The sequence below is a fragment of the Terrapene carolina genome, unplaced genomic scaffold, assembly GCF_002925995.2.
Source record: "Terrapene carolina triunguis isolate 2854851 unplaced genomic scaffold, T_m_triunguis-2.0 Scaffold29229, whole genome shotgun sequence".
NCBI classification, from domain to species: Eukaryota; Metazoa; Chordata; order Testudines; family Emydidae; genus Terrapene; species Terrapene triunguis.
This window is the reverse complement of record NW_020693580.1, coordinates 68,080-73,892: the sequence shown is the minus strand read 5'-3', so window position 1 is coordinate 73,892 and position 5,813 is coordinate 68,080. Positions and strand designations below refer to the sequence as shown.

Below are 5,813 nucleotides of genomic sequence, written 5' to 3'. Positions count from 1 at the left end.
TTCTCAGTATGAGGCAGGAGTCCTTCCCTCTTGCACTCTCCTGCTCGTGCTTCCTCCTGGTATCCCACTTCCCCACTTACCTCAGGGCTATGGTCTCCTTCTCCCAGTGAACCTGGTTTAAAGCCCTCCTCACTAGGTTAGCCAGCCTGCTTGCAAAGATGCTCTTCCCTCTCTTTGTTAGGTGGAGCCCATCTCTGTCTAGCAATCCTTCTTGGAACACCATCCCATGGTCAAAGAATACTAAGCCTTCTCTCCGACGCCACCTGCGTAGCCATTCGTTGACTTCCCCTATTCGACAGTCTCTATCTGGGCCTTTTCCTTCCACAGGGAGGATGGACGAGAACACCACTTGTGCCTCAAACTCCTTTATCCTTTTTCCCAGAGCCATGAAGTCTGCAGTGATCCGACCAAGGTCATTCTTAGCAGTATCATTGGTGCCCATGTGGAGAAGCAGGAAGGGGTAGCGATACAAGGACTTGATGAGTCTGTTTCCCTTGGGTTCAGGGACCTGCATTTAAGCAGCATTGAGTTAAGAGCTGAGTCCATGGTAGCTGAGCAGGTTACAGGTCTCAGGTCGGTGTCTTCTTACTGCTTAGAAATCTATTGTTAATGGTTTCCTTTTAATTAATTGTGTTCACATGCTCTGGGTGCAACTGGTCTAAACCAGAATTTAATGGAAAAGGAATTTAAACAGAGAAAGTTAACGTATATTTTGAAAATCTTGTACAATGTTTTTAATTAACATGGATAAGGACTTTTTGAGATGATATTTGCCCTGATGCTGTCCCTCAACTTTCTCATCTGGGGCCTAGTTTAAAAAAAAAAATTGTGGGACCAGGGAACTGTACCTCAGTTTTGCCTATTTTCCAACTTTGGAAATACATCTTTGTTTTTTAAAGCCCAAACTCTGGAGATCTTTTTCAATATTTTTTTCTTTTGTTGCATTAGATTTGAGTACAGAAGAATCTGCCATTGTCCCCTGGTTGGCTCCAGTCTCCATCTGCCAGAGGTGGGAATCCAGCTCAGTGGTTCTCAAATGTCTGTACTGGTGACCACATTCACATAGTCCTGACTGGCTTCGTAAGGAGTAGTTCCAGAGCACACTCCTGGTGACTCTGTGGCAAATGGTATTAAACTTGAAGTTATAGCTCAGTGCTTCTCAAACTTTGGTACTGGTGACCCCTTTCACACAGCCAGCCTCTGAGTGCGACCCCCCCCTTATACATTAAAAACACGTTTTTATATATTTAACGCCATTATAAATGCTGGAAGCAAAGCGAGGTTTGGGGTGGACGTTGACAGCTCGCCACCCCCCAGGTAATAACCTCATGACCCCCTGAGGGGTCCCAACCCCCAGTTTGAGAACCCCTGAGCTTATTGGTCCCTTGTTGCTGTTATTCATTTGTTTTCTCTGTCCAAAGCCTTTATCAGGACTCTTTAGGCGTCTTCAGCAACATCATCCAAAAAGCTGTTCAGCATTCTGTGAAAGACCTTTCTGTAGCAAACACGGTCCCAGCCACCAGTATCATGCTGATAAAATGCTTACCTAAAATTAGACCCTTTCCTGTAGCCTTAGTCAGCTGCTCCTCAGCGTTTTCTTTTGATATATCTTTGGCCATTGGGGACTTGATCATGGCCTTCAGATCAGTGACAGGCTTCCGAACCTGGCTAGCGAGTATAATGAGGGAAATGTCATCCAGCCCAGAGCTCTCACAATACTGTCTCATGTTATCCACCAGGATGCCAACATCGCACTTCACCGAGAGAGCCGGGAGAGGAACAGCAGCGATGGCACACGACTTCAGGGCTTGTTTCCAGATCTGTGTTTGCAAAGCCTTTTTCTTCTTTTCCAAGTTTGGTTCAGAAAGGTTGAGCAGAGCCAGGAGGAAAATGTGTTTCTTGTGACTTTCCAGTTCCTTCAGCAAAGTTTTCTGCAGTTTGGGAGAATCATATTTCTGAAATTCCCTACTCGACGCAAGGAAAACCTGCGGAAAGCTCATCCCTTCTCTGGGCAGGTGCTTGATGCTGTCATGTCTGATTTTCTCCAGGGTTCCCTCCTCATTGAAGCTCTTTTTACATTTCTCATTCTACAGGTCCAAGTCCACCTTGGAGCGCACAAAGTAGAAGTTCTTCCCCATCTTCCGGATCTCCTGGGCCAGTTTGGTATGGTTGGCTCTGAACCACTCCAAAGTTAGGACAGTTAAGAAATCATAGCGACTGAATGTCACCTGCTCCAGGTAAGTGTATGGCCAAAAATCTGGGGTCCCGATCCCCGGCAGGTCCCAGAAGATCACATTGGGGTACTTGGAATGCTGATACCGCTCTGGTTCTTTGGTTGTCTCTGCCACCCCGGGCTCAGCGGATCCTTCGTCTTCATCTCCCAGGTCCCGGAGGGCGTTGAGGAAGGACAATTTCCCAGCTTCCGATTCCCCTGTGATTGCAATGTTGAGCTCAGTTTTTTTAAGCAACTTGTCAGACTTGTGCACCACATATGCTGCTAATGAGACGTCTCCTGATTTCTGTATTTTGTAAATACGTTACCGAAGATAACTTTTAATTGTTCTATCTTCCTCTGGAGAAAAACACCCAGAAATTACACTTTGTCATTTTCCTTCAACAGAACAAAGTCACCTAGGAATGGTAACGTGCAGTGAGTAAAAACGAGTGTTACCTAGTGGACAGAGCCCTAGACTGGGCTCAGTTTCCCCATCTGTAAAATGGGAATAATGAAAAGTGCTTTAGATCTACAGATGGAAAAGCACGACATAAAAGCCAGGTATTATTATTTATCATACATGTCCTGTACTTCCCATGGGATTGGCATGCTCTCCCCTTTACCCAGCACCTCAGAGAGCTGGCAGTTCTTGTCCAGTTCATGACCTGAGTCAGGCTTCTTGCAAACCCCAGCATAGCCTACTTCCCCACACTGGCCACCAGCTGCTGGGCCTCCCCCTTTTAAACACCCCTTCTCAAGCCTAACAGCCAGCCCAGGAGTGGCTTTAAGCCTCATGGTAGTGGTTCACCCTCAACAGGGATGGGGTTTGTTGGCCCATCACAGAGCCATGTCTGCTGCAGACAGATTTGTGGGGTCTCTTCCCAGATTGGGGGTAGGGGACTCTGCATCTCCACTCGACAACTAAGAGGGGGAGGGAAATGGAGGCATCAGTACCATCCCCGCCACAAATACCCGCTATCCGCTTCAATTCCTCCCCACATTGGAGTCCCCTCCGCTACATCCCCAACTTCTCCATGTGGTGTCCAGCCATGGGGCAAGGTCTCCAGACTCGTCCTTACTCCCCAATCACCTGATTCTCCCTGATCCCAATCTCCCTGGTTCTGCTGCTCCCGTGGAAGCTCAGAGCTGCGCAGTAGGAGATGTAGGAGGAAGGTTTAGCTTGGCCCCTCCAAAGCCCTGTGTCTCCATGTGCCCCCATTTCTGTCCCCCCCTTTCAAAAAATGCCCTCACTGAATCCCTGTCAATCCCTGCATCCTCTTCCTGGGTTCTCAACCCACAGAACCCCGCCAATGCCGCCCCTCCAGGCCCAGGGTGTGCTGGGCAGGCAGAGAGATGGGAGGCAAGGAATGGGGAGAGCTGGGCTGTGGGTCATGCGGGTGCTGGAAAATGATCTTTGAAAAAACCCCAAGGAAATGAACTTCCCAAAACTTTATAGGTGCAGTGGTCTGGTGGCACGGAAGTGCCCTTCCAGAATGTGGAGAGTGGCTAAATGTAAACCTCTGACAACCAGAACATGATGAGTTAAAAATACACCCCAGTCCCACACTGCAATCTTAATTCTGCTGCTTTCACTTACCCCTCAGTAAGCCCTGGAGACCATGGTTCCCTCTGCCACCAGACAAGCAACATTCCTGCGGCAAGAAACCCTTTGTGTCCTGCTACTGCCGCAGCCTATCGAGCCTATCAAGCTCAGCTCAGCTCACTTAAAATCTATTTTTGTGTAGTTAATAAACCTCTTCTATATTTTACCTAAACCAGTGTGTTTTGGTTGAAATGCTTGGGAAATCTGCTCAGGTCACAAAGGCTGGTGCACATCCACTTTCCTTTGTAGACGTGGTGAACTGGGTAATGAACTCACACTCGCCAGGCTTCTGACCAGGGAAGACAGTACAGTTGTGAGGTGCAAGGCTGGGAAGCTGGTGGTGGGGGGGGGAGAGTTGCTGGAACCTCTCTATTGTTGGTTCATGAGTGGCTGGGAGAAGCATTCATGTAACCCAGTTGGGTATTTCCCTGCCTGTGGATGGCTGTGTAAGTGCAGGGCCTATCAGAGGTGTGTAGCTTGACATCAGCAGCACAGTGTGAGAGGCAGCAGAGGCTGGTGGGAAATAGGGGCTCAGCAGCCCCACACTTCACGTTGCACCCCGGGGACCTCGTCACAGTGAGGCAATATCTTGTATGGTCCCATCTTCTGTTGTGGAGGGAGAGAAGCTTTCATGTGCCTGTTGGATGGACACCAGGCTAAACAGCTCCAAATGCCAGTCCCTCACCTTTGTTTCCATGCAAGAATTAAGGGCTGCCAGAGGTTTTGTTTACTGACTGAGAGCCAGGGTGGCTTCCTGACTATCTCCCATTTCTGGGAAAGGGGCAGCTCAGCCTGTTACTTTCGGTTTCCATCAGAATCAGATGAAAATGCAGGCTCCAAACTGGCTCCTGAGACAGTCACAAGCTCCCAGTCAATCAGACGGGACTGTCTGAGGGATGAAAGATTCTCCATTGCCTGCACATCGCAAAGTCATTCACACCAGTGCAAAGCGGGTGGACAACTCTACTGAGCCAGAAGAGCAGCATTCTAGACCCTTTCTGCACTGGTGCTAATGACGACACAACGTGGTTCTGTTTCCTGTGCTCAATATCTTCAACAATGGTTTAGACAATGGCATAGCGAGTACACTTATAACGCTTGTGTACTCTCTATGTGATACCCAGCTGGGAGGGGTTGCAAGTGCTTGGAGGATAGAATTAAAATTCAAAATGATCTGGACAAACTGGAGAAATGGTCTGAAGTCAATAGGATGAAATTCAATAAGGACAAATGCAAAGTACTCCATTTAGGAAGGAACAATCAGTTGCACACACAAAATGGGAAATGACTGCCTAGGGAGGAGTACTGCGGAAGGGGATCTGGAGGTCCTAGTGGATCACAAGCTAAAGATGAGTCAACAGTGTAATGCTGTTGCAAAAAAAGCGAACATCATTCTGGGATGTGTTAGCAGGAGTGTTGTAAGCAAGACACGAGAAGTAATTCTTCCGCTCTCCTCCATGCTGATTAGGCCTCAACTGGATATTTTGTCCAGTTCTGGGCCCCACATTTCAGGAAAGATGTGGACAAATTGGAGCAAGTCCAGAGAAGAGCAACAAAAATGATTAAAGGTCTTGAAAACATGACTGATGAGGGAAGATTGAAAACACTAGGATTGTTCAATCTGGAGAAGAGAAGATTGAGAGGGGACATGATAACAGTTTTCAAGTACATAAAAGGTTATTACAAGGAGAGGGAGAAAAAATTGTTCTTCTTAACCTCTGAGGATAGGAAAAGAAGCAATGGGCTTAAATTGCAGCAAGGGAGGTTTAGATTGAATATTAGGAAAATCTTCCTGGCAGGGTGGTTAATCACTGAAATAAATTGCCCAGGGAGGTGGTGGATACTCCATCATTGGAGGTTTTCAAGAGCAGGATAAACAAACCCCTGCCAGGGATAGTCTAGATCAGGGATCGGCAACCTTTGGCATGCGGACCGTCAGGGAAATCTGCTGGCGGGCTGGGATGGTTTGTTTACCTGTAGCGCCACAGGTTTGGC

At 47.8% G+C, this 5,813-nt stretch overlaps 1 pseudogene; it reads right to left on the bottom strand.

The window, feature by feature from the left end:
- Nucleotides 1–1,398: 1,398 nt before the first annotated feature.
- Nucleotides 1,399–3,434, bottom strand: LOC112125309 (annotated as a pseudogene).
- Nucleotides 3,435–5,813: the final 2,379 nt, after the last annotated feature.